The sequence below is a fragment of the Chiloscyllium plagiosum genome, unplaced genomic scaffold, assembly GCF_037043375.1.
Source record: "Chiloscyllium plagiosum isolate Xiang-an unplaced genomic scaffold, Cpla_swu_hap1 HiC_scaffold_44, whole genome shotgun sequence".
Classification (NCBI taxonomy): Eukaryota; Metazoa; Chordata; class Chondrichthyes; order Orectolobiformes; family Hemiscylliidae; genus Chiloscyllium; species Chiloscyllium plagiosum.
The window spans coordinates 15,284,564-15,309,754 of NW_028270182.1; the positions used below are offsets into that span (position 1 = coordinate 15,284,564).

General features: G+C 51.8%; 32 non-coding genes across 32 annotated transcripts; all 32 read left to right on the forward strand.

Moving 5' to 3' along the window:
- Positions 1–784: 784 nt before the first annotated feature.
- On the forward strand, positions 785–856 carry trnaq-cug (transfer RNA glutamine (anticodon CUG)). Its single transcript has one exon. It is a non-coding gene; the product is annotated as a tRNA-Gln (tRNA).
- A 262-nt stretch (positions 857–1,118) lies between these two features.
- On the forward strand, positions 1,119–1,190 carry trnaq-uug (transfer RNA glutamine (anticodon UUG)). Its single transcript has one exon. It is a non-coding gene; the product is annotated as a tRNA-Gln (tRNA).
- Positions 1,191–2,388: 1,198 nt separating this feature from the next.
- trnaq-cug (transfer RNA glutamine (anticodon CUG)) lies at positions 2,389–2,460 on the forward strand. Its single transcript has one exon. It is a non-coding gene; the product is annotated as a tRNA-Gln (tRNA).
- Positions 2,461–2,722: 262 nt separating this feature from the next.
- trnaq-uug (transfer RNA glutamine (anticodon UUG)) lies at positions 2,723–2,794 on the forward strand. The gene has a single exon. It is a non-coding gene; the product is annotated as a tRNA-Gln (tRNA).
- A 1,198-nt stretch (positions 2,795–3,992) lies between these two features.
- Positions 3,993–4,064, forward strand: trnaq-cug (transfer RNA glutamine (anticodon CUG)). Its single transcript has one exon. It is a non-coding gene; the product is annotated as a tRNA-Gln (tRNA).
- Positions 4,065–4,326: 262 nt separating this feature from the next.
- Positions 4,327–4,398, forward strand: trnaq-uug (transfer RNA glutamine (anticodon UUG)). The gene has a single exon. It is a non-coding gene; the product is annotated as a tRNA-Gln (tRNA).
- A 1,198-nt stretch (positions 4,399–5,596) lies between these two features.
- On the forward strand, positions 5,597–5,668 carry trnaq-cug (transfer RNA glutamine (anticodon CUG)). The gene has a single exon. It is a non-coding gene; the product is annotated as a tRNA-Gln (tRNA).
- Positions 5,669–5,930: 262 nt separating this feature from the next.
- trnaq-uug (transfer RNA glutamine (anticodon UUG)) lies at positions 5,931–6,002 on the forward strand. Its single transcript has one exon. It is a non-coding gene; the product is annotated as a tRNA-Gln (tRNA).
- A 1,198-nt stretch (positions 6,003–7,200) lies between these two features.
- trnaq-cug (transfer RNA glutamine (anticodon CUG)) lies at positions 7,201–7,272 on the forward strand. Its single transcript has one exon. It is a non-coding gene; the product is annotated as a tRNA-Gln (tRNA).
- Positions 7,273–7,534: 262 nt separating this feature from the next.
- Positions 7,535–7,606, forward strand: trnaq-uug (transfer RNA glutamine (anticodon UUG)). The gene has a single exon. It is a non-coding gene; the product is annotated as a tRNA-Gln (tRNA).
- A 1,198-nt stretch (positions 7,607–8,804) lies between these two features.
- trnaq-cug (transfer RNA glutamine (anticodon CUG)) lies at positions 8,805–8,876 on the forward strand. Its single transcript has one exon. It is a non-coding gene; the product is annotated as a tRNA-Gln (tRNA).
- A 262-nt stretch (positions 8,877–9,138) lies between these two features.
- Positions 9,139–9,210, forward strand: trnaq-uug (transfer RNA glutamine (anticodon UUG)). Its single transcript has one exon. It is a non-coding gene; the product is annotated as a tRNA-Gln (tRNA).
- Positions 9,211–10,408: 1,198 nt separating this feature from the next.
- Positions 10,409–10,480, forward strand: trnaq-cug (transfer RNA glutamine (anticodon CUG)). Its single transcript has one exon. It is a non-coding gene; the product is annotated as a tRNA-Gln (tRNA).
- A 262-nt stretch (positions 10,481–10,742) lies between these two features.
- On the forward strand, positions 10,743–10,814 carry trnaq-uug (transfer RNA glutamine (anticodon UUG)). The gene has a single exon. It is a non-coding gene; the product is annotated as a tRNA-Gln (tRNA).
- A 1,173-nt stretch (positions 10,815–11,987) lies between these two features.
- trnaq-cug (transfer RNA glutamine (anticodon CUG)) lies at positions 11,988–12,059 on the forward strand. The gene has a single exon. It is a non-coding gene; the product is annotated as a tRNA-Gln (tRNA).
- A 262-nt stretch (positions 12,060–12,321) lies between these two features.
- Positions 12,322–12,393, forward strand: trnaq-uug (transfer RNA glutamine (anticodon UUG)). Its single transcript has one exon. It is a non-coding gene; the product is annotated as a tRNA-Gln (tRNA).
- Positions 12,394–13,591: 1,198 nt separating this feature from the next.
- On the forward strand, positions 13,592–13,663 carry trnaq-cug (transfer RNA glutamine (anticodon CUG)). The gene has a single exon. It is a non-coding gene; the product is annotated as a tRNA-Gln (tRNA).
- A 262-nt stretch (positions 13,664–13,925) lies between these two features.
- trnaq-uug (transfer RNA glutamine (anticodon UUG)) lies at positions 13,926–13,997 on the forward strand. The gene has a single exon. It is a non-coding gene; the product is annotated as a tRNA-Gln (tRNA).
- Positions 13,998–15,170: 1,173 nt separating this feature from the next.
- trnaq-cug (transfer RNA glutamine (anticodon CUG)) lies at positions 15,171–15,242 on the forward strand. The gene has a single exon. It is a non-coding gene; the product is annotated as a tRNA-Gln (tRNA).
- Positions 15,243–15,504: 262 nt separating this feature from the next.
- On the forward strand, positions 15,505–15,576 carry trnaq-uug (transfer RNA glutamine (anticodon UUG)). Its single transcript has one exon. It is a non-coding gene; the product is annotated as a tRNA-Gln (tRNA).
- A 1,198-nt stretch (positions 15,577–16,774) lies between these two features.
- On the forward strand, positions 16,775–16,846 carry trnaq-cug (transfer RNA glutamine (anticodon CUG)). The gene has a single exon. It is a non-coding gene; the product is annotated as a tRNA-Gln (tRNA).
- Positions 16,847–17,108: 262 nt separating this feature from the next.
- Positions 17,109–17,180, forward strand: trnaq-uug (transfer RNA glutamine (anticodon UUG)). The gene has a single exon. It is a non-coding gene; the product is annotated as a tRNA-Gln (tRNA).
- Positions 17,181–18,378: 1,198 nt separating this feature from the next.
- trnaq-cug (transfer RNA glutamine (anticodon CUG)) lies at positions 18,379–18,450 on the forward strand. Its single transcript has one exon. It is a non-coding gene; the product is annotated as a tRNA-Gln (tRNA).
- Positions 18,451–18,712: 262 nt separating this feature from the next.
- trnaq-uug (transfer RNA glutamine (anticodon UUG)) lies at positions 18,713–18,784 on the forward strand. The gene has a single exon. It is a non-coding gene; the product is annotated as a tRNA-Gln (tRNA).
- A 1,173-nt stretch (positions 18,785–19,957) lies between these two features.
- On the forward strand, positions 19,958–20,029 carry trnaq-cug (transfer RNA glutamine (anticodon CUG)). Its single transcript has one exon. It is a non-coding gene; the product is annotated as a tRNA-Gln (tRNA).
- Positions 20,030–20,291: 262 nt separating this feature from the next.
- trnaq-uug (transfer RNA glutamine (anticodon UUG)) lies at positions 20,292–20,363 on the forward strand. Its single transcript has one exon. It is a non-coding gene; the product is annotated as a tRNA-Gln (tRNA).
- Positions 20,364–21,561: 1,198 nt separating this feature from the next.
- trnaq-cug (transfer RNA glutamine (anticodon CUG)) lies at positions 21,562–21,633 on the forward strand. The gene has a single exon. It is a non-coding gene; the product is annotated as a tRNA-Gln (tRNA).
- Positions 21,634–21,895: 262 nt separating this feature from the next.
- Positions 21,896–21,967, forward strand: trnaq-uug (transfer RNA glutamine (anticodon UUG)). The gene has a single exon. It is a non-coding gene; the product is annotated as a tRNA-Gln (tRNA).
- Positions 21,968–23,155: 1,188 nt separating this feature from the next.
- Positions 23,156–23,227, forward strand: trnaq-cug (transfer RNA glutamine (anticodon CUG)). The gene has a single exon. It is a non-coding gene; the product is annotated as a tRNA-Gln (tRNA).
- Positions 23,228–23,489: 262 nt separating this feature from the next.
- trnaq-uug (transfer RNA glutamine (anticodon UUG)) lies at positions 23,490–23,561 on the forward strand. The gene has a single exon. It is a non-coding gene; the product is annotated as a tRNA-Gln (tRNA).
- Positions 23,562–24,759: 1,198 nt separating this feature from the next.
- Positions 24,760–24,831, forward strand: trnaq-cug (transfer RNA glutamine (anticodon CUG)). Its single transcript has one exon. It is a non-coding gene; the product is annotated as a tRNA-Gln (tRNA).
- Positions 24,832–25,093: 262 nt separating this feature from the next.
- trnaq-uug (transfer RNA glutamine (anticodon UUG)) lies at positions 25,094–25,165 on the forward strand. Its single transcript has one exon. It is a non-coding gene; the product is annotated as a tRNA-Gln (tRNA).
- Positions 25,166–25,191: the final 26 nt, after the last annotated feature.

A 25,191-nucleotide genomic window follows, 5' to 3' on the forward strand; every position in this document is an offset into this window, starting at 1 on the left:
GAGAAACAGCAATTTTACCAGGGAGAGGAGCAGCAAAGCCAGGCCCCAAGCCCTACCATTCAACCAGTTTTCAGGGAAACCAGGAACCTCAAATCCCAGTTTCAATCACTACAAAACGGTAACAATGACATTTGTACATACAAGACAGTCCGACGACATAAAAAACACTGCATACAATACAGAGTCCCGGAAAGCCAGGGACACGTGCTCTTGAACACAATCCGTCTGAGATCTCACTTTGCTTAAAAGCATTGCTCATCGCAGCGCTGACACAGCGATGGCCGCCGGTAAGGGAGAGAAACAGCAGCGGTGCTGTTTGAAAAGGCAGCTGTACTGCAGATGTGCCACTTGTCCTACAGCTGTACTTAGCAGAAGGCTAACTGTGAGGTGAGAAAGCTGAAGCCAAAGTGAAATGCTGGCGAGGCGATTGTCCAGCAGCTTGAAAGTTTGCCAGTGAGAGAGATTAGCGAGCAGTAGCCCGGCTCAGAGTTGTTCATGGCCAACAGCAACCCTGCTCCCGCTGAGAAACTAGGTTTCGTGGACAGGTTGGCATATCTGGCACGGCCCGAAAACTTCGGCAAAGTGGATTTCGGAGGCGAGGGCGACCGGCCTTACAGGGCAGCAGGCCGAGACAGCGTGGTTGCACTTGTGAAAGACCGAGTGCACGAGCTGCTGGATCAGCAGATCCACAGTTGCCATTGTGATCCTTGTCGTTGCTGTTCACCCGCTTGACGAATGAGGCAAACATCCTTGAGCAGTGATTCGGCAGCCCCTGCTATCTCAGGGTTCCATGGTGTAATGGTGAGCACTCTGGACTCTGAATCCAGCGATCCGAGTTCAAATCTCGGTGGAGCCTTCTTTCTGGCAGCGTGAGCGATTGTCTTCGACAAAACTGTGGGTTTCACAAATTCCCACACCCATGATGGAAGTGGGCTGGTTTTCACCTTGCCACAGTGTTTGCGATGCTCCTGCGACAAGCGCACGATCTGCTTTTGCTCTGCCCTGTACCACGCAAGTATTCCCTGCCAAGGACGCAGCATCAAGAGACCAGATTCTGAGAGCGTTGCTGCAAGTGTGAATGCAGGAAAGCTCAGGCTGCCTGAGGCCGCAGCACTGCTGGTTCCGTGGTGTAATGGCTAGCACTCTGGACTTTGAATCCAGCGATCCGAGTTCGAATCTCGGCGGAACCTCGACTTGCTTCGTCCCGGCCCTTGTTGAATTTGGGACGTGCGAGTGAAATCTGCCTACGGGCCAATTGTAAGAGCTGCCCTTTTAGCACCTTTGAGTCAGATCTCATCACATTTCTGCCAGAATGGGAGGCACAGGATGATGCCAATCCCGAGGTGGAGTCTTAAGCTCGTCACTGGGTGCCTGCTTTTGCTCTCTCCTGAACCACGGATGTGTTTTCTTCGAAGGACACAGCATTAAGAGACAAGCTGCAGTCAAGCGGTGTTGTTTTTGGAGCTCCTCTCTGTGTTCCACAGGCAGCTGGTGAAAAGGTGACAGGAATTGAAATGAGGCGCATGCTGGACAGGTGCTCTTTTCTTTCATTTGATTAAACAATTCACAGTTTGCCAAACAATTCACAGTAACAGCTGGACACAGAGAAACAGCAATTTTACCAGGGAGAGGAGCAGCAAAGCCAGGCCCCAAGCCCTACCATTCAACCAGTTTTCAGGGAAACCAGGAACCTCAAATCCCAGTTTCAATCACTACAAAACGGTAACAATGACATTTGTACATACAAGACAGTCCGACGACATAAAAAACACTGCATACAATACAGAGTCCCGGAAAGCCAGGGACACGTGCTCTTGAACACAATCCGTCTGAGATCTCACTTTGCTTAAAAGCATTGCTCATCGCAGCGCTGACACAGCGATGGCCGCCGGTAAGGGAGAGAAACAGCAGCGGTGCTGTTTGAAAAGGCAGCTGTACTGCAGATGTGCCACTTGTCCTACAGCTGTACTTAGCAGAAGGCTAACTGTGAGGTGAGAAAGCTGAAGCCAAAGTGAAATGCTGGCGAGGCGATTGTCCAGCAGCTTGAAAGTTTGCCAGTGAGAGAGATTAGCGAGCAGTAGCCCGGCTCAGAGTTGTTCATGGCCAACAGCAACCCTGCTCCCGCTGAGAAACTAGGTTTCGTGGACAGGTTGGCATATCTGGCACGGCCCGAAAACTTCGGCAAAGTGGATTTCGGAGGCGAGGGCGACCGGCCTTACAGGGCAGCAGGCCGAGACAGCGTGGTTGCACTTGTGAAAGACCGAGTGCACGAGCTGCTGGATCAGCAGATCCACAGTTGCCATTGTGATCCTTGTCGTTGCTGTTCACCCGCTTGACGAATGAGGCAAACATCCTTGAGCAGTGATTCGGCAGCCCCTGCTATCTCAGGGTTCCATGGTGTAATGGTGAGCACTCTGGACTCTGAATCCAGCGATCCGAGTTCAAATCTCGGTGGAGCCTTCTTTCTGGCAGCGTGAGCGATTGTCTTCGACAAAACTGTGGGTTTCACAAATTCCCACACCCATGATGGAAGTGGGCTGGTTTTCACCTTGCCACAGTGTTTGCGATGCTCCTGCGACAAGCGCACGATCTGCTTTTGCTCTGCCCTGTACCACGCAAGTATTCCCTGCCAAGGACGCAGCATCAAGAGACCAGATTCTGAGAGCGTTGCTGCAAGTGTGAATGCAGGAAAGCTCAGGCTGCCTGAGGCCGCAGCACTGCTGGTTCCGTGGTGTAATGGCTAGCACTCTGGACTTTGAATCCAGCGATCCGAGTTCGAATCTCGGCGGAACCTCGACTTGCTTCGTCCCGGCCCTTGTTGAATTTGGGACGTGCGAGTGAAATCTGCCTACGGGCCAATTGTAAGAGCTGCCCTTTTAGCACCTTTGAGTCAGATCTCATCACATTTCTGCCAGAATGGGAGGCACAGGATGATGCCAATCCCGAGGTGGAGTCTTAAGCTCGTCACTGGGTGCCTGCTTTTGCTCTCTCCTGAACCACGGATGTGTTTTCTTCGAAGGACACAGCATTAAGAGACAAGCTGCAGTCAAGCGGTGTTGTTTTTGGAGCTCCTCTCTGTGTTCCACAGGCAGCTGGTGAAAAGGTGACAGGAATTGAAATGAGGCGCATGCTGGACAGGTGCTCTTTTCTTTCATTTGATTAAACAATTCACAGTTTGCCAAACAATTCACAGTAACAGCTGGACACAGAGAAACAGCAATTTTACCAGGGAGAGGAGCAGCAAAGCCAGGCCCCAAGCCCTACCATTCAACCAGTTTTCAGGGAAACCAGGAACCTCAAATCCCAGTTTCAATCACTACAAAACGGTAACAATGACATTTGTACATACAAGACAGTCCGACGACATAAAAAACACTGCATACAATACAGAGTCCCGGAAAGCCAGGGACACGTGCTCTTGAACACAATCCGTCTGAGATCTCACTTTGCTTAAAAGCATTGCTCATCGCAGCGCTGACACAGCGATGGCCGCCGGTAAGGGAGAGAAACAGCAGCGGTGCTGTTTGAAAAGGCAGCTGTACTGCAGATGTGCCACTTGTCCTACAGCTGTACTTAGCAGAAGGCTAACTGTGAGGTGAGAAAGCTGAAGCCAAAGTGAAATGCTGGCGAGGCGATTGTCCAGCAGCTTGAAAGTTTGCCAGTGAGAGAGATTAGCGAGCAGTAGCCCGGCTCAGAGTTGTTCATGGCCAACAGCAACCCTGCTCCCGCTGAGAAACTAGGTTTCGTGGACAGGTTGGCATATCTGGCACGGCCCGAAAACTTCGGCAAAGTGGATTTCGGAGGCGAGGGCGACCGGCCTTACAGGGCAGCAGGCCGAGACAGCGTGGTTGCACTTGTGAAAGACCGAGTGCACGAGCTGCTGGATCAGCAGATCCACAGTTGCCATTGTGATCCTTGTCGTTGCTGTTCACCCGCTTGACGAATGAGGCAAACATCCTTGAGCAGTGATTCGGCAGCCCCTGCTATCTCAGGGTTCCATGGTGTAATGGTGAGCACTCTGGACTCTGAATCCAGCGATCCGAGTTCAAATCTCGGTGGAGCCTTCTTTCTGGCAGCGTGAGCGATTGTCTTCGACAAAACTGTGGGTTTCACAAATTCCCACACCCATGATGGAAGTGGGCTGGTTTTCACCTTGCCACAGTGTTTGCGATGCTCCTGCGACAAGCGCACGATCTGCTTTTGCTCTGCCCTGTACCACGCAAGTATTCCCTGCCAAGGACGCAGCATCAAGAGACCAGATTCTGAGAGCGTTGCTGCAAGTGTGAATGCAGGAAAGCTCAGGCTGCCTGAGGCCGCAGCACTGCTGGTTCCGTGGTGTAATGGCTAGCACTCTGGACTTTGAATCCAGCGATCCGAGTTCGAATCTCGGCGGAACCTCGACTTGCTTCGTCCCGGCCCTTGTTGAATTTGGGACGTGCGAGTGAAATCTGCCTACGGGCCAATTGTAAGAGCTGCCCTTTTAGCACCTTTGAGTCAGATCTCATCACATTTCTGCCAGAATGGGAGGCACAGGATGATGCCAATCCCGAGGTGGAGTCTTAAGCTCGTCACTGGGTGCCTGCTTTTGCTCTCTCCTGAACCACGGATGTGTTTTCTTCGAAGGACACAGCATTAAGAGACAAGCTGCAGTCAAGCGGTGTTGTTTTTGGAGCTCCTCTCTGTGTTCCACAGGCAGCTGGTGAAAAGGTGACAGGAATTGAAATGAGGCGCATGCTGGACAGGTGCTCTTTTCTTTCATTTGATTAAACAATTCACAGTTTGCCAAACAATTCACAGTAACAGCTGGACACAGAGAAACAGCAATTTTACCAGGGAGAGGAGCAGCAAAGCCAGGCCCCAAGCCCTACCATTCAACCAGTTTTCAGGGAAACCAGGAACCTCAAATCCCAGTTTCAATCACTACAAAACGGTAACAATGACATTTGTACATACAAGACAGTCCGACGACATAAAAAACACTGCATACAATACAGAGTCCCGGAAAGCCAGGGACACGTGCTCTTGAACACAATCCGTCTGAGATCTCACTTTGCTTAAAAGCATTGCTCATCGCAGCGCTGACACAGCGATGGCCGCCGGTAAGGGAGAGAAACAGCAGCGGTGCTGTTTGAAAAGGCAGCTGTACTGCAGATGTGCCACTTGTCCTACAGCTGTACTTAGCAGAAGGCTAACTGTGAGGTGAGAAAGCTGAAGCCAAAGTGAAATGCTGGCGAGGCGATTGTCCAGCAGCTTGAAAGTTTGCCAGTGAGAGAGATTAGCGAGCAGTAGCCCGGCTCAGAGTTGTTCATGGCCAACAGCAACCCTGCTCCCGCTGAGAAACTAGGTTTCGTGGACAGGTTGGCATATCTGGCACGGCCCGAAAACTTCGGCAAAGTGGATTTCGGAGGCGAGGGCGACCGGCCTTACAGGGCAGCAGGCCGAGACAGCGTGGTTGCACTTGTGAAAGACCGAGTGCACGAGCTGCTGGATCAGCAGATCCACAGTTGCCATTGTGATCCTTGTCGTTGCTGTTCACCCGCTTGACGAATGAGGCAAACATCCTTGAGCAGTGATTCGGCAGCCCCTGCTATCTCAGGGTTCCATGGTGTAATGGTGAGCACTCTGGACTCTGAATCCAGCGATCCGAGTTCAAATCTCGGTGGAGCCTTCTTTCTGGCAGCGTGAGCAATTGTCTTCGACAAAACTGTGGGTTTCACAAATTCCCACACCCATGATGGAAGTGGGCTGGTTTTCACCTTGCCACAGTGTTTGCGATGCTCCTGCGACAAGCGCACGATCTGCTTTTGCTCTGCCCTGTACCACGCAAGTATTCCCTGCCAAGGACGCAGCATCAAGAGACCAGATTCTGAGAGCGTTGCTGCAAGTGTGAATGCAGGAAAGCTCAGGCTGCCTGAGGCCGCAGCACTGCTGGTTCCGTGGTGTAATGGCTAGCACTCTGGACTTTGAATCCAGCGATCCGAGTTCGAATCTCGGCGGAACCTCGACTTGCTTCGTCCCGGCCCTTGTTGAATTTGGGACGTGCGAGTGAAATCTGCCTACGGGCCAATTGTAAGAGCTGCCCTTTTAGCACCTTTGAGTCAGATCTCATCACATTTCTGCCAGAATGGGAGGCACAGGATGATGCCAATCCCGAGGTGGAGTCTTAAGCTCGTCACTGGGTGCCTGCTTTTGCTCTCTCCTGAACCACGGATGTGTTTTCTTCGAAGGACACAGCATTAAGAGACAAGCTGCAGTCAAGCGGTGTTGTTTTTGGAGCTCCTCTCTGTGTTCCACAGGCAGCTGGTGAAAAGGTGACAGGAATTGAAATGAGGCGCATGCTGGACAGGTGCTCTTTTCTTTCATTTGATTAAACAATTCACAGTTTGCCAAACAATTCACAGTAACAGCTGGACACAGAGAAACAGCAATTTTACCAGGGAGAGGAGCAGCAAAGCCAGGCCCCAAGCCCTACCATTCAACCAGTTTTCAGGGAAACCAGGAACCTCAAATCCCAGTTTCAATCACTACAAAACGGTAACAATGACATTTGTACATACAAGACAGTCCGACGACATAAAAAACACTGCATACAATACAGAGTCCCGGAAAGCCAGGGACACGTGCTCTTGAACACAATCCGTCTGAGATCTCACTTTGCTTAAAAGCATTGCTCATCGCAGCGCTGACACAGCGATGGCCGCCGGTAAGGGAGAGAAACAGCAGCGGTGCTGTTTGAAAAGGCAGCTGTACTGCAGATGTGCCACTTGTCCTACAGCTGTACTTAGCAGAAGGCTAACTGTGAGGTGAGAAAGCTGAAGCCAAAGTGAAATGCTGGCGAGGCGATTGTCCAGCAGCTTGAAAGTTTGCCAGTGAGAGAGATTAGCGAGCAGTAGCCCGGCTCAGAGTTGTTCATGGCCAACAGCAACCCTGCTCCCGCTGAGAAACTAGGTTTCGTGGACAGGTTGGCATATCTGGCACGGCCCGAAAACTTCGGCAAAGTGGATTTCGGAGGCGAGGGCGACCGGCCTTACAGGGCAGCAGGCCGAGACAGCGTGGTTGCACTTGTGAAAGACCGAGTGCACGAGCTGCTGGATCAGCAGATCCACAGTTGCCATTGTGATCCTTGTCGTTGCTGTTCACCCGCTTGACGAATGAGGCAAACATCCTTGAGCAGTGATTCGGCAGCCCCTGCTATCTCAGGGTTCCATGGTGTAATGGTGAGCACTCTGGACTCTGAATCCAGCGATCCGAGTTCAAATCTCGGTGGAGCCTTCTTTCTGGCAGCGTGAGCAATTGTCTTCGACAAAACTGTGGGTTTCACAAATTCCCACACCCATGATGGAAGTGGGCTGGTTTTCACCTTGCCACAGTGTTTGCGATGCTCCTGCGACAAGCGCACGATCTGCTTTTGCTCTGCCCTGTACCACGCAAGTATTCCCTGCCAAGGACGCAGCATCAAGAGACCAGATTCTGAGAGCGTTGCTGCAAGTGTGAATGCAGGAAAGCTCAGGCTGCCTGAGGCCGCAGCACTGCTGGTTCCGTGGTGTAATGGCTAGCACTCTGGACTTTGAATCCAGCGATCCGAGTTCGAATCTCGGCGGAACCTCGACTTGCTTCGTCCCGGCCCTTGTTGAATTTGGGACGTGCGAGTGAAATCTGCCTACGGGCCAATTGTAAGAGCTGCCCTTTTAGCACCTTTGAGTCAGATCTCATCACATTTCTGCCAGAATGGGAGGCACAGGATGATGCCAATCCCGAGGTGGAGTCTTAAGCTCGTCACTGGGTGCCTGCTTTTGCTCTCTCCTGAACCACGGATGTGTTTTCTTCGAAGGACACAGCATTAAGAGACAAGCTGCAGTCAAGCGGTGTTGTTTTTGGAGCTCCTCTCTGTGTTCCACAGGCAGCTGGTGAAAAGGTGACAGGAATTGAAATGAGGCGCATGCTGGACAGGTGCTCTTTTCTTTCATTTGATTAAACAATTCACAGTTTGCCAAACAATTCACAGTAACAGCTGGACACAGAGAAACAGCAATTTTACCAGGGAGAGGAGCAGCAAAGCCAGGCCCCAAGCCCTACCATTCAACCAGTTTTCAGGGAAACCAGGAACCTCAAATCCCAGTTTCAATCACTACAAAACGGTAACAATGACATTTGTACATACAAGACAGTCCGACGACATAAAAAACACTGCATACAATACAGAGTCCCGGAAAGCCAGGGACACGTGCTCTTGAACACAATCCGTCTGAGATCTCACTTTGCTTAAAAGCATTGCTCATCGCAGCGCTGACACAGCGATGGCCGCCGGTAAGGGAGAGAAACAGCAGCGGTGCTGTTTGAAAAGGCAGCTGTACTGCAGATGTGCCACTTGTCCTACAGCTGTACTTAGCAGAAGGCTAACTGTGAGGTGAGAAAGCTGAAGCCAAAGTGAAATGCTGGCGAGGCGATTGTCCAGCAGCTTGAAAGTTTGCCAGTGAGAGAGATGAGCGAGCAGTAGCCCGGCTCAGAGTTGTTCATGGCCAACAGCAACCCTGCTCCCGCTGAGAAACTAGGTTTCGTGGACAGGTTGGCATATCTGGCACGGCCCGAAAACTTCGGCAAAGTGGATTTCGGAGGCGAGGGCGACCGGCCTTACAGGGCAGCAGGCCGAGACAGCGTGGTTGCACTTGTGAAAGACCGAGTGCACGAGCTGCTGGATCAGCAGATCCACAGTTGCCATTGTGATCCTTGTCGTTGCTGTTCACCCGCTTGACGAATGAGGCAAACATCCTTGAGCAGTGATTCGGCAGCCCCTGCTATCTCAGGGTTCCATGGTGTAATGGTGAGCACTCTGGACTCTGAATCCAGCGATCCGAGTTCAAATCTCGGTGGAGCCTTCTTTCTGGCAGCGTGAGCGATTGTCTTCGACAAAACTGTGGGTTTCACAAATTCCCACACCCATGATGGAAGTGGGCTGGTTTTCACCTTGCCACAGTGTTTGCGATGCTCCTGCGACAAGCGCACGATCTGCTTTTGCTCTGCCCTGTACCACGCAAGTATTCCCTGCCAAGGACGCAGCATCAAGAGACCAGATTCTGAGAGCGTTGCTGCAAGTGTGAATGCAGGAAAGCTCAGGCTGCCTGAGGCCGCAGCACTGCTGGTTCCGTGGTGTAATGGCTAGCACTCTGGACTTTGAATCCAGCGATCCGAGTTCGAATCTCGGCGGAACCTCGACTTGCTTCGTCCCGGCCCTTGTTGAATTTGGGACGTGTGAGTGAAATCTGCCTACGGGCCAATTGTAAGAGCTGCCCTTTTAGCACCTTTGAGTCAGATCTCATCACATTTCTGCCAGAATGGGAGGCACAGGATGATGCCAATCCCGAGGTGGAGTCTTAAGCTCGTCACTGGGTGCCTGCTTTTGCTCTCTCCTGAACCACGGATGTGTTTTCTTCGAAGGACACAGCATTAAGAGACAAGCTGCAGTCAAGCGGTGTTGTTTTTGGAGCTCCTCTCTGTGTTCCACAGGCAGCTGGTGAAAAGGTGACAGGAATTGAAATGAGGCGCATGCTGGACAGGTGCTCTTTTCTTTCATTTGATTAAACAATTCACAGTTTGCCAAACAATTCACAGTAACAGCTGGACACAGAGAAACAGCAATTTTACCAGGGAGAGGAGCAGCAAAGCCAGGCCCCAAGCCCTACCATTCAACCAGTTTTCAGGGAAACCAGGAACCTCAAATCCCAGTTTCAATCACTACAAAACGGTAACAATGACATTTGTACATACAAGACAGTCCGACGACATAAAAAACACTGCATACAATACAGAGTCCCGGAAAGCCAGGGACACGTGCTCTTGAACACAATCCGTCTGAGATCTCACTTTGCTTAAAAGCATTGCTCATCGCAGCGCTGACACAGCGATGGCCGCCGGTAAGGGAGAGAAACAGCAGCGGTGCTGTTTGAAAAGGCAGCTGTACTGCAGATGTGCCACTTGTCCTACAGCTGTACTTAGCAGAAGGCTAACTGTGAGGTGAGAAAGCTGAAGCCAAAGTGAAATGCTGGCGAGGCGATTGTCCAGCAGCTTGAAAGTTTGCCAGTGAGAGAGATGAGCGAGCAGTAGCCCGGCTCAGAGTTGTTCATGGCCAACAGCAACCCTGCTCCCGCTGAGAAACTAGGTTTCGTGGACAGGTTGGCATATCTGGCACGGCCCGAAAACTTCGGCAAAGTGGATTTCGGAGGCGAGGGCGACCGGCCTTACAGGGCAGCAGGCCGAGACAGCGTGGTTGCACTTGTGAAAGACCGAGTGCACGAGCTGCTGGATCAGCAGATCCACAGTTGCCATTGTGATCCTTGTCGTTGCTGTTCACCCGCTTGACGAATGAGGCAAACATCCTTGAGCAGTGATTCGGCAGCCCCTGCTATCTCAGGGTTCCATGGTGTAATGGTGAGCACTCTGGACTCTGAATCCAGCGATCCGAGTTCAAATCTCGGTGGAGCCTTCTTTCTGGCAGCGTGAGCGATTGTCTTCGACAAAACTGTGGGTTTCACAAATTCCCACACCCATGATGGAAGTGGGCTGGTTTTCACCTTGCCACAGTGTTTGCGATGCTCCTGCGACAAGCGCACGATCTGCTTTTGCTCTGCCCTGTACCACGCAAGTATTCCCTGCCAAGGACGCAGCATCAAGAGACCAGATTCTGAGAGTGTTGCTGCAAGTGTGAATGCAGGAAAGCTCAGGCTGCCTGAGGCCGCAGCACTGCTGGTTCCGTGGTGTAATGGCTAGCACTCTGGACTTTGAATCCAGCGATCCGAGTTCGAATCTCGGCGGAACCTCGACTTGCTTCGTCCCGGCCCTTGTTGAATTTGGGACGTGCGAGTGAAATTTGCCTACGGGCCAATTGTAAGAGCCGCCCTTTGAGTCAGATCTCATCACATTTCTGCCAGAATGGGAGGCACAGGATGATGCCAATCCCGAGGTGGAGTCTTAAGCTCGTCACTGGGTGCCTGCTTTTGCTCTCTCCTGAACCACGGAGGACACAGCATTAAGAGACAAGCTGCAGTCAAGCGGTGTTGTTTTTGGAGCTCCTCTCTGTGTTCCACAGGCAGCTGGTGAAAAGGTGACAGGAATTGAAATGAGGCGCATGCTGGACAGGTGCTCTTTTCTTTCATTTGATTAAACAATTCACAGTTTGCCAAACAATTCACAGTAACAGCTGGACACAGAGAAACAGCAATTTTACCAGGGAGAGGAGCAGCAAAGCCAGGCCCCAAGCCCTACCATTCAACCAGTTTTCAGGGAAACCAGGAACCTCAAATCCCAGTTTCAATCACTACAAAACGGTAACAATGACATTTGTACATACAAGACAGTCCGACGACATAAAAAACACTGCATACAATACAGAGTCCCGGAAAGCCAGGGACACGTGCTCTTGAACACAATCCGTCTGAGATCTCACTTTGCTTAAAAGCATTGCTCATCGCAGCGCTGACACAGCGATGGCCGCCGGTAAGGGAGAGAAACAGCAGCGGTGCTGTTTGAAAAGGCAGCTGTACTGCAGATGTGCCACTTGTCCTACAGCTGTACTTAGCAGAAGGCTAACTGTGAGGTGAGAAAGCTGAAGCCAAAGTGAAATGCTGGCGAGGCGATTGTCCAGCAGCTTGAAAGTTTGCCAGTGAGAGAGATGAGCGAGCAGTAGCCCGGCTCAGAGTTGTTCATGGCCAACAGCAACCCTGCTCCCGCTGAGAAACTAGGTTTCGTGGACAGGTTGGCATATCTGGCACGGCCCGAAAACTTCGGCAAAGTGGATTTCGGAGGCGAGGGCGACCGGCCTTACAGGGCAGCAGGCCGAGACAGCGTGGTTGCACTTGTGAAAGACCGAGTGCACGAGCTGCTGGATCAGCAGATCCACAGTTGCCATTGTGATCCTTGTCGTTGCTGTTCACCCGCTTGACGAATGAGGCAAACATCCTTGAGCAGTGATTCGGCAGCCCCTGCTATCTCAGGGTTCCATGGTGTAATGGTGAGCACTCTGGACTCTGAATCCAGCGATCCGAGTTCAAATCTCGGTGGAGCCTTCTTTCTGGCAGCGTGAGCGATTGTCTTCGACAAAACTGTGGGTTTCACAAATTCCCACACCCATGATGGAAGTGGGCTGGTTTTCACCTTGCCACAGTGTTTGCGATGCTCCTGCGACAAGCGCACGATCTGCTTTTGCTCTGCCCTGTACCACGCAAGTATTCCCTGCCAAGGACGCAGCATCAAGAGACCAGATTCTGAGAGCGTTGCTGCAAGTGTGAATGCAGGAAAGCTCAGGCTGCCTGAGGCCGCAGCACTGCTGGTTCCGTGGTGTAATGGCTAGCACTCTGGACTTTGAATCCAGCGATCCGAGTTCGAATCTCGGCGGAACCTCGACTTGCTTCGTCCCGGCCCTTGTTGAATTTGGGACGTGCGAGTGAAATCTGCCTACGGGCCAATTGTAAGAGCTGCCCTTTTAGCACCTTTGAGTCAGATCTCATCACATTTCTGCCAGAATGGGAGGCACAGGATGATGCCAATCCCGAGGTGGAGTCTTAAGCTCGTCACTGGGTGCCTGCTTTTGCTCTCTCCTGAACCACGGATGTGTTTTCTTCGAAGGACACAGCATTAAGAGACAAGCTGCAGTCAAGCGGTGTTGTTTTTGGAGCTCCTCTCTGTGTTCCACAGGCAGCTGGTGAAAAGGTGACAGGAATTGAAATGAGGCGCATGCTGGACAGGTGCTCTTTTCTTTCATTTGATTAAACAATTCACAGTTTGCCAAACAATTCACAGTAACAGCTGGACACAGAGAAACAGCAATTTTACCAGGGAGAGGAGCAGCAAAGCCAGGCCCCAAGCCCTACCATTCAACCAGTTTTCAGGGAAACCAGGAACCTCAAATCCCAGTTTCAATCACTACAAAACGGTAACAATGACATTTGTACATACAAGACAGTCCGACGACATAAAAAACACTGCATACAATACAGAGTCCCGGAAAGCCAGGGACACGTGCTCTTGAACACAATCCGTCTGAGATCTCACTTTGCTTAAAAGCATTGCTCATCGCAGCGCTGACACAGCGATGGCCGCCGGTAAGGGAGAGAAACAGCAGCGGTGCTGTTTGAAAAGGCAGCTGTACTGCAGATGTGCCACTTGTCCTACAGCTGTACTTAGCAGAAGGCTAACTGTGAGGTGAGAAAGCTGAAGCCAAAGTGAAATGCTGGCGAGGCGATTGTCCAGCAGCTTGAAAGTTTGCCAGTGAGAGAGATGAGCGAGCAGTAGCCCGGCTCAGAGTTGTTCATGGCCAACAGCAACCCTGCTCCCGCTGAGAAACTAGGTTTCGTGGACAGGTTGGCATATCTGGCACGGCCCGAAAACTTCGGCAAAGTGGATTTCGGAGGCGAGGGCGACCGGCCTTACAGGGCAGCAGGCCGAGACAGCGTGGTTGCACTTGTGAAAGACCGAGTGCACGAGCTGCTGGATCAGCAGATCCACAGTTGCCATTGTGATCCTTGTCGTTGCTGTTCACCCGCTTGACGAATGAGGCAAACATCCTTGAGCAGTGATTCGGCAGCCCCTGCTATCTCAGGGTTCCATGGTGTAATGGTGAGCACTCTGGACTCTGAATCCAGCGATCCGAGTTCAAATCTCGGTGGAGCCTTCTTTCTGGCAGCGTGAGCGATTGTCTTCGACAAAACTGTGGGTTTCACAAATTCCCACACCCATGATGGAAGTGGGCTGGTTTTCACCTTGCCACAGTGTTTGCGATGCTCCTGCGACAAGCGCACGATCTGCTTTTGCTCTGCCCTGTACCACGCAAGTATTCCCTGCCAAGGACGCAGCATCAAGAGACCAGATTCTGAGAGTGTTGCTGCAAGTGTGAATGCAGGAAAGCTCAGGCTGCCTGAGGCCGCAGCACTGCTGGTTCCGTGGTGTAATGGCTAGCACTCTGGACTTTGAATCCAGCGATCCGAGTTCGAATCTCGGCGGAACCTCGACTTGCTTCGTCCCGGCCCTTGTTGAATTTGGGACGTGCGAGTGAAATTTGCCTACGGGCCAATTGTAAGAGCCGCCCTTTGAGTCAGATCTCATCACATTTCTGCCAGAATGGGAGGCACAGGATGATGCCAATCCCGAGGTGGAGTCTTAAGCTCGTCACTGGGTGCCTGCTTTTGCTCTCTCCTGAACCACGGAGGACACAGCATTAAGAGACAAGCTGCAGTCAAGCGGTGTTGTTTTTGGAGCTCCTCTCTGTGTTCCACAGGCAGCTGGTGAAAAGGTGACAGGAATTGAAATGAGGCGCATGCTGGACAGGTGCTCTTTTCTTTCATTTGATTAAACAATTCACAGTTTGCCAAACAATTCACAGTAACAGCTGGACACAGAGAAACAGCAATTTTACCAGGGAGAGGAGCAGCAAAGCCAGGCCCCAAGCCCTACCATTCAACCAGTTTTCAGGGAAACCAGGAACCTCAAATCCCAGTTTCAATCACTACAAAACGGTAACAATGACATTTGTACATACAAGACAGTCCGACGACATAAAAAACACTGCATACAATACAGAGTCCCGGAAAGCCAGGGACACGTGCTCTTGAACACAATCCGTCTGAGATCTCACTTTGCTTAAAAGCATTGCTCATCGCAGCGCTGACACAGCGATGGCCGCCGGTAAGGGAGAGAAACAGCAGCGGTGCTGTTTGAAAAGGCAGCTGTACTGCAGATGTGCCACTTGTCCTACAGCTGTACTTAGCAGAAGGCTAACTGTGAGGTGAGAAAGCTGAAGCCAAAGTGAAATGCTGGCGAGGCGATTGTCCAGCAGCTTGAAAGTTTGCCAGTGAGAGAGATGAGCGAGCAGTAGCCCGGCTCAGAGTTGTTCATGGCCAACAGCAACCCTGCTCCCGCTGAGAAACTAGGTTTCGTGGACAGGTTGGCATATCTGGCACGGCCCGAAAACTTCGGCAAAGTGGATTTCGGAGGCGAGGGCGACCGGCCTTACAGGGCAGCAGGCCGAGACAGCGTGGTTGCACTTGTGAAAGACCGAGTGCACGAGCTGCTGGATCAGCAGATCCACAGTTGCCATTGTGATCCTTGTCGTTGCTGTTCACCCGCTTGACGAATGAGGCAAACATCCTTGAGCAGTGATTCGGCAGCCCCTGCTATCTCAGGGTTCCATGGTGTAATGGTGAGCACTCTGGACTCTGAATCCAGCGATCCGAGTTCAAATCTCGGTGGAGCCTTCTTTCTGGCAGCGTGAGCGATTGTCTTCGACAAAACTGTGGGTTTCACAAATTCCCACACCCATGATGGAAGTGGGCTGGTTTTCACCTTGCCACAGTGTTTGCGATGCTCCTGCGACAAGCGCACGATCTGCTTTTGCTCTGCCCTGTACCACGCAAGTATTCCCTGCCAAGGACGCAGCATCAAGAGACCAGATTCTGAGAGCGTTGCTGCAAGTGTGAATGCAGGAAAGCTCAGGCTGCCTGAGGCCGCAGCACTGCTGGTTCCGTGGTGTAATGGCTAGCACTCTGGACTTTGAATCCAGCGATCCGAGTTCGAATCTCGGCGGAACCTCGACTTGCTTCGTCCCGGCCCTTGTTGAATTTGGGACGTGCGAGTGAAATCTGCCTACGGGCCAATTGTAAGAGCTGCCCTTTTAGCACCTTTGAGTCAGATCTCATCACATTTCTGCCAGAATGGGAGGCACAGGATGATGCCAATCCCGAGGTGGAGTCTTAAGCTCGTCACTGGGTGCCTGCTTTTGCTCTCTCCTGAACCACGGATGTGTTTTCTTCGAAGGACACAGCATTAAGAGACAAGCTGCAGTCAAGCGGTGTTGTTTTTGGAGCTCCTCTCTGTGTTCCACAGGCAGCTGGTGAAAAGGTGACAGGAATTGAAATGAGGCGCATGCTGGACAGGTGCTCTTTTCTTTCATTTGATTAAACAATTCACAGTTTGCCAAACAATTCACAGTAACAGCTGGACACAGAGAAACAGCAATTTTACCAGGGAGAGGAGCAGCAAAGCCAGGCCCCAAGCCCTACCATTCAACCAGTTTTCAGGGAAACCAGGAACCTCAAATCCCAGTTTCAATCACTACAAAACGGTAACAATGACATTTGTACATACAAGACAGTCCGACGACATAAAAAACACTGCATACAATACAGAGTCCCGGAAAGCCAGGGACACGTGCTCTTGAACACAATCCGTCTGAGATCTCACTTTGCTTAAAAGCATTGCTCATCGCAGCGCTGACACAGCGATGGCCGCCGGTAAGGGAGAGAAACAGCAGCGGTGCTGTTTGAAAAGGCAGCTGTACTGCAGATGTGCCACTTGTCCTACAGCTGTACTTAGCAGAAGGCTAACTGTGAGGTGAGAAAGCTGAAGCCAAAGTGAAATGCTGGCGAGGCGATTGTCCAGCAGCTTGAAAGTTTGCCAGTGAGAGAGATGAGCGAGCAGTAGCCCGGCTCAGAGTTGTTCATGGCCAACAGCAACCCTGCTCCCGCTGAGAAACTAGGTTTCGTGGACAGGTTGGCATATCTGGCACGGCCCGAAAACTTCGGCAAAGTGGATTTCGGAGGCGAGGGCGACCGGCCTTACAGGGCAGCAGGCCGAGACAGCGTGGTTGCACTTGTGAAAGACCGAGTGCACGAGCTGCTGGATCAGCAGATCCACAGTTGCCATTGTGATCCTTGTCGTTGCTGTTCACCCGCTTGACGAATGAGGCAAACATCCTTGAGCAGTGATTCGGCAGCCCCTGCTATCTCAGGGTTCCATGGTGTAATGGTGAGCACTCTGGACTCTGAATCCAGCGATCCGAGTTCAAATCTCGGTGGAGCCTTCTTTCTGGCAGCGTGAGCGATTGTCTTCGACAAAACTGTGGGTTTCACAAATTCCCACACCCATGATGGAAGTGGGCTGGTTTTCACCTTGCCACAGTGTTTGCGATGCTCCTGCGACAAGCGCACGATCTGCTTTTGCTCTGCCCTGTACCACGCAAGTATTCCCTGCCAAGGACGCAGCATCAAGAGACCAGATTCTGAGAGCGTTGCTGCAAGTGTGAATGCAGGAAAGCTCAGGCTGCCTGAGGCCGCAGCACTGCTGGTTCCGTGGTGTAATGGCTAGCACTCTGGACTTTGAATCCAGCGATCCGAGTTCGAATCTCGGCGGAACCTCGACTTGCTTCGTCCCGGCCCTTGTTGAATTTGGGACGTGTGAGTGAAATCTGCCTACGGGCCAATTGTAAGAGCTGCCCTTTTAGCACCTTTGAGTCAGATCTCATCACATTTCTGCCAGAATGGGAGGCACAGGATGATGCCAATCCCGAGGTGGAGTCTTAAGCTCGTCACTGGGTGCCTGCTTTTGCTCTCTCCTGAACCACGGATGTGTTTTCTTCGAAGGACACAGCATTAAGAGACAAGCTGCAGTCAAGCGGTGTTGTTTTTGGAGCTCCTCTCTGTGTTCCACAGGCAGCTGGTGAAAAGGTGACAGGAATTGAAATGAGGCGCATGCTGGACAGGTGCTCTTTTCTTTCATTTGATTAAACAATTCACAGTTTGCCAAACAATTCACAGTAACAGCTGGACACAGAGAAACAGCAATTTTACCAGGGAGAGGAGCAGCAAAGCCAGGCCCCAAGCCCTACCATTCAACCAGTTTTCAGGGAAACCAGGAACCTCAAATCCCAGTTTCAATCACTACAAAACGGTAACAATGACATTTGTACATACAAGACAGTCCGACGACATAAAAAACACTGCATACAATACAGAGTCCCGGAAAGCCAGGGACACGTGCTCTTGAACACAATCCGTCTGAGATCTCACTTTGCTTAAAAGCATTGCTCATCGCAGCGCTGACACAGCGATGGCCGCCGGTAAGGGAGAGAAACAGCAGCGGTGCTGTTTGAAAAGGCAGCTGTACTGCAGATGTGCCACTTGTCCTACAGCTGTACTTAGCAGAAGGCTAACTGTGAGGTGAGAAAGCTGAAGCCAAAGTGAAATGCTGGCGAGGCGATTGTCCAGCAGCTTGAAAGTTTGCCAGTGAGAGAGATGAGCGAGCAGTAGCCCGGCTCAGAGTTGTTCATGGCCAACAGCAACCCTGCTCCCGCTGAGAAACTAGGTTTCGTGGACAGGTTGGCATATCTGGCACGGCCCGAAAACTTCGGCAAAGTGGATTTCGGAGGCGAGGGCGACCGGCCTTACAGGGCAGCAGGCCGAGACAGCGTGGTTGCACTTGTGAAAGACCGAGTGCACGAGCTGCTGGATCAGCAGATCCACAGTTGCCATTGTGATCCTTGTCGTTGCTGTTCACCCGCTTGACGAATGAGGCAAACATCCTTGAGCAGTGATTCGGCAGCCCCTGCTATCTCAGGGTTCCATGGTGTAATGGTGAGCACTCTGGACTCTGAATCCAGCGATCCGAGTTCAAATCTCGGTGGAGCCTTCTTTCTGGCAGCGTGAGCGATTGTCTTCGACAAAACTGTGGGTTTCACAAATTCCCACACCCATGATGGAAGTGGGCTGGTTTTCACCTTGCCACAGTGTTTGCGATGCTCCTGCGACAAGCGCACGATCTGCTTTTGCTCTGCCCTGTACCACGCAAGTATTCCCTGCCAAGGACGCAGCATCAAGAGACCAGATTCTGAGAGTGTTGCTGCAAGTGTGAATGCAGGAAAGCTCAGGCTGCCTGAGGCCGCAGCACTGCTGGTTCCGTGGTGTAATGGCTAGCACTCTGGACTTTGAATCCAGCGATCCGAGTTCGAATCTCGGCGGAACCTCGACTTGCTTCGTCCCGGCCCTTGTTGAATTTGGGACGTGCGAGTGAAATTTGCCTACGGGCCAATTGTAAGAGCCGCCCTTTGAGTCAGATCTCATCACATTTCTGCCAGAATGGGAGGCACAGGATGATGCCAATCCCGAGGTGGAGTCTTAAGCTCGTCACTGGGTGCCTGCTTTTGCTCTCTCCTGAACCACGGAGGACACAGCATTAAGAGACAAGCTGCAGTCAAGCGGTGTTGTTTTTGGAGCTCCTCTCTGTGTTCCACAGGCAGCTGGTGAAAAGGTGACAGGAATTGAAATGAGGCGCATGCTGGACAGGTGCTCTTTTCTTTCATTTGATTAAACAATTCACAGTTTGCCAAACAATTCACAGTAACAGCTGGACACAGAGAAACAGCAATTTTACCAGGGAGAGGAGCAGCAAAGCCAGGCCCCAAGCCCTACCATTCAACCAGTTTTCAGGGAAACCAGGAACCTCAAATCCCAGTTTCAATCACTACAAAACGGTAACAATGACATTTGTACATACAAGACAGTCCGACGACATAAAAAACACTGCATACAATACAGAGTCCCGGAAAGCCAGGGACACGTGCTCTTGAACACAATCCGTCTGAGATCTCACTTTGCTTAAAAGCATTGCTCATCGCAGCGCTGACACAGCGATGGCCGCCGGTAAGGGAGAGAAACAGCAGCGGTGCTGTTTGAAAAGGCAGCTGTACTGCAGATGTGCCACTTGTCCTACAGCTGTACTTAGCAGAAGGCTAACTGTGAGGTGAGAAAGCTGAAGCCAAAGTGAAATGCTGGCGAGGCGATTGTCCAGCAGCTTGAAAGTTTGCCAGTGAGAGAGATGAGCGAGCAGTAGCCCGGCTCAGAGTTGTTCATGGCCAACAGCAACCCTGCTCCCGCTGAGAAACTAGGTTTCGTGGACAGGTTGGCATATCTGGCACGGCCCGAAAACTTCGGCAAAGTGGATTTCGGAGGCGAGGGCGACCGGCCTTACAGGGCAGCAGGCCGAGACAGCGTGGTTGCACTTGTGAAAGACCGAGTGCACGAGCTGCTGGATCAGCAGATCCACAGTTGCCATTGTGATCCTTGTCGTTGCTGTTCACCCGCTTGACGAATGAGGCAAACATCCTTGAGCAGTGATTCGGCAGCCCCTGCTATCTCAGGGTTCCATGGTGTAATGGTGAGCACTCTGGACTCTGAATCCAGCGATCCGAGTTCAAATCTCGGTGGAGCCTTCTTTCTGGCAGCGTGAGCGATTGTCTTCGACAAAACTGTGGGTTTCACAAATTCCCACACCCATGATGGAAGTGGGCTGGTTTTCACCTTGCCACAGTGTTTGCGATGCTCCTGCGACAAGCGCACGATCTGCTTTTGCTCTGCCCTGTACCACGCAAGTATTCCCTGCCAAGGACGCAGCATCAAGAGACCAGATTCTGAGAGCGTTGCTGCAAGTGTGAATGCAGGAAAGCTCAGGCTGCCTGAGGCCGCAGCACTGCTGGTTCCGTGGTGTAATGGCTAGCACTCTGGACTTTGAATCCAGCGATCCGAGTTCGAATCTCGGCGGAACCTCGACTTGCTTCGTCCCGGCCCTTGTTGAATTTGGGACGTGCGAGTGAAATCTGCCTACGGGCCAATTGTAAGAGCCGCCCTTTTAGCACCTTTGAGTCAGATCTCATCACATTTCTGCCAGAATGGGAGGCACAGGATGATGCCAATCCCGAGGTGGAGTCTTAAGCTCGTCACTGGGTGCCTGCTTTTGCTCTCTCCTGAACCACGGATGTGTTTTCTTCGAAGGACACAGCATTAAGAGACAAGCTGCAGTCAAGCGGTGTTGTTTTTGGAGCTCCTCTCTGTGTTCCACAGGCAGCTGGTGAAAAGGTGACAGGAATTGAAATGAGGCGCATGCTGGACAGGTGCTCTTTTCTTTCATTTGATTAAACAATTCACAGTTTGCCAAACAATTCACAGTAACAGCTGGACACAGAGAAACAGCAATTTTACCAGGGAGAGGAGCAGCAAAGCCAGGCCCCAAGCCCTACCATTCAACCAGTTTTCAGGGAAACCAGGAACCTCAAATCCCAGTTTCAATCACTACAAAACGGTAACAATGACATTTGTACATACAAGACAGTCCGACGACATAAAAAACACTGCATACAATACAGAGTCCCGGAAAGCCAGGGACACGTGCTCTTGAACACAATCCGTCTGAGATCTCACTTTGCTTAAAAGCATTGCTCATCGCAGCGCTGACACAGCGATGGCCGCCGGTAAGGGAGAGAAACAGCAGCGGTGCTGTTTGAAAAGGCAGCTGTACTGCAGATGTGCCACTTGTCCTACAGCTGTACTTAGCAGAAGGCTAACTGTGAGGTGAGAAAGCTGAAGCCAAAGTGAAATGCTGGCGAGGCGATTGTCCAGCAGCTTGAAAGTTTGCCAGTGAGAGAGATGAGCGAGCAGTAGCCCGGCTCAGAGTTGTTCATGGCCAACAGCAACCCTGCTCCCGCTGAGAAACTAGGTTTCGTGGACAGGTTGGCATATCTGGCACGGCCCGAAAACTTCGGCAAAGTGGATTTCGGAGGCGAGGGCGACCGGCCTTACAGGGCAGCAGGCCGAGACAGCGTGGTTGCACTTGTGAAAGACCGAGTGCACGAGCTGCTGGATCAGCAGATCCACAGTTGCCATTGTGATCCTTGTCGTTGCTGTTCACCCGCTTGACGAATGAGGCAAACATCCTTGAGCAGTGATTCGGCAGCCCCTGCTATCTCAGGGTTCCATGGTGTAATGGTGAGCACTCTGGACTCTGAATCCAGCGATCCGAGTTCAAATCTCGGTGGAGCCTTCTTTCTGGCAGCGTGAGCGATTGTCTTCGACAAAACTGTGGGTTTCACAAATTCCCACACCCATGATGGAAGTGGGCTGGTTTTCACCTTGCCACAGTGTTTGCGATGCTCCTGCGACAAGCGCACGATCTGCTTTTGCTCTGCCCTGTACCACGCAAGTATTCCCTGCCAAGGACGCAGCATCAAGAGACCAGATTCTGAGAGCGTTGCTGCAAGTGTGAATGCAGGAAAGCTCAGGCTGCCTGAGGCCGCAGCACTGCTGGTTCCGTGGTGTAATGGCTAGCACTCTGGACTTTGAATCCAGCGATCCGAGTTCGAATCTCGGCGGAACCTCGACTTGCTTCGTCCCGGCCCTTGTTGAATTTGGGACGTGCGAGTGAAATCTGCCTACGGGCCAATTGTAAGAGCCGCCCTTTGAGTCAGATCTCATCACATTTCTGCCAGAATGGGAGGCACAGGATGATGCCAATCCCGAGGTGGAGTCTTAAGCTCGTCACTGGGTGCCTGCTTTTGCTCTCTCCTGAACCACGGATGTGTTTTCTTCGAAGGACACAGCATTAAGAGACAAGCTGCAGTCAAGCGGTGTTGTTTTTGGAGCTCCTCTCTGTGTTCCACAGGCAGCTGGTGAAAAGGTGACAGGAATTGAAATGAGGCGCATGCTGGACAGGTGCTCTTTTCTTTCATTTGATTAAACAATTCACAGTTTGCCAAACAATTCACAGTAACAGCTGGACACAGAGAAACAGCAATTTTACCAGGGAGAGGAGCAGCAAAGCCAGGCCCCAAGCCCTACCATTCAACCAGTTTTCAGGGAAACCAGGAACCTCAAATCCCAGTTTCAATCACTACAAAACGGTAACAATGACATTTGTACATACAAGACAGTCCGACGACATAAAAAACACTGCATACAATACAGAGTCCCGGAAAGCCAGGGACACGTGCTCTTGAACACAATCCGTCTGAGATCTCACTTTGCTTAAAAGCATTGCTCATCGCAGCGCTGACACAGCGATGGCCGCCGGTAAGGGAGAGAAACAGCAGCGGTGCTGTTTGAAAAGGCAGCTGTACTGCAGATGTGCCACTTGTCCTACAGCTGTACTTAGCAGAAGGCTAACTGTGAGGTGAGAAAGCTGAAGCCAAAGTGAAATGCTGGCGAGGCGATTGTCCAGCAGCTTGAAAGTTTGCCAGTGAGAGAGATGAGCGAGCAGTAGCCCGGCTCAGAGTTGTTCATGGCCAACAGCAACCCTGCTCCCGCTGAGAAACTAGGTTTCGTGGACAGGTTGGCATATCTGGCACGGCCCGAAAACTTCGGCAAAGTGGATTTCGGAGGCGAGGGCGACCGGCCTTACAGGGCAGCAGGCCGAGACAGCGTGGTTGCACTTGTGAAAGACCGAGTGCACGAGCTGCTGGATCAGCAGATCCACAGTTGCCATTGTGATTCTTGTCGTTGCTGTTCACCCGCTTGACGAATGAGGCAAACATCCTTGAGCAGTGATTCGGCAGCCCCTGCTATCTCAGGGTTCCATGGTGTAATGGTGAGCACTCTGGACTCTGAATCCAGCGATCCGAGTTCAAATCTCGGTGGAGCCTTCTTTCTGGCAGCGTGAGCGATTGTCTTCGACAAAACTGTGGGTTTCACAAATTCCCACACCCATGATGGAAGTGGGCTGGTTTTCACCTTGCCACAGTGTTTGCGATGCTCCTGCGACAAGCGCACGATCTGCTTTTGCTCTGCCCTGTACCACGCAAGTATTCCCTGCCAAGGACGCAGCATCAAGAGACCAGATTCTGAGAGCGTTGCTGCAAGTGTGAATGCAGGAAAGCTCAGGCTGCCTGAGGCCGCAGCACTGCTGGTTCCGTGGTGTAATGGCTAGCACTCTGGACTTTGAATCCAGCGATCCGAGTTCGAATCTCGGCGGAACCTCGACTTGCTTCGTCCCGGCCCTTGTTGAATTTGGGACGTGCGAGTGAAATCTGCCTACGGGCCAATTGTAAGAGCCGCCCTTTTAGCACCTTTGAGTCAGATCTCATCACATTTCTGCCAGAATGGGAGGCACAGGATGATGCCAATCCCGAGGTGGAGTCTTAAGCTCGTCACTGGGTGCCTGCTTTTGCTCTCTCCTGAACCACGGATGTGTTTTCTTCGAAGGACACAGCATTAAGAGACAAGCTGCAGTCAAGCGGTGTTGTTTTTGGAGCTCCTCTCTGTGTTCCACAGGCAGCTGGTGAAAAGGTGACAGGAATTGAAATGAGGCGCATGCTGGACAGGTGCTCTTTTCTTTCATTTGATTAAACAATTCACAGTTTGCCAAACAATTCACAGTAACAGCTGGACACAGAGAAACAGCAATTTTACCAGGGAGAGGAGCAGCAAAGCCAGGCCCCAAGCCCTACCATTCAACCAGTTTTCAGGGAAACCAGGAACCTCAAATCCCAGTTTCAATCACTACAAAACGGTAACAATGACATTTGTACATACAAGACAGTCCGACGACATAAAAAACACTGCATACAATACAGAGTCCCGGAAAGCCAGGGACACGTGCTCTTGAACACAATCCGTCTGAGATCTCACTTTGCTTAAAAGCATTGCTCATCGCAGCGCTGACACAGCGATGGCCGCCGGTAAGGGAGAGAAACAGCAGCGGTGCTGTTTGAAAAGGCAGCTGTACTGCAGATGTGCCACTTGTCCTACAGCTGTACTTAGCAGAAGGCTAACTGTGAGGTGAGAAAGCTGAAGCCAAAGTGAAATGCTGGCGAGGCGATTGTCCAGCAGCTTGAAAGTTTGCCAGTGAGAGAGATGAGCGAGCAGTAGCCCGGCTCAGAGTTGTTCATGGCCAACAGCAACCCTGCTCCCGCTGAGAAACTAGGTTTCGTGGACAGGTTGGCATATCTGGCACGGCCCGAAAACTTCGGCAAAGTGGATTTCGGAGGCGAGGGCGACCGGCCTTACAGGGCAGCAGGCCGAGACAGCGTGGTTGCACTTGTGAAAGACCGAGTGCACGAGCTGCTGGATCAGCAGATCCACAGTTGCCATTGTGATCCTTGTCGTTGCTGTTCACCCGCTTGACGAATGAGGCAAACATCCTTGAGCAGTGATTCGGCAGCCCCTGCTATCTCAGGGTTCCATGGTGTAATGGTGAGCACTCTGGACTCTGAATCCAGCGATCCGAGTTCAAATCTCGGTGGAGCCTTCTTTCTGGCAGCGTGAGCGATTGTCTTCGACAAAACTGTGGGTTTCACAAATTCCCACACCCATGATGGAAGTGGGCTGGTTTTCACCTTGCCACAGTGTTTGCGATGCTCCTGCGACAAGCGCACGATCTGCTTTTGCTCTGCCCTGTACCACGCAAGTATTCCCTGCCAAGGACGCAGCATCAAGAGACCAGATTCTGAGAGCGTTGCTGCAAGTGTGAATGCAGGAAAGCTCAGGCTGCCTGAGGCCGCAGCACTGCTGGTTCCGTGGTGTAATGGCTAGCACTCTGGACTTTGAATCCAGCGATCCGAGTTCGAATCTCGGCGGAACCTCGACTTGCTTCGTCCCGGCCCTTGTT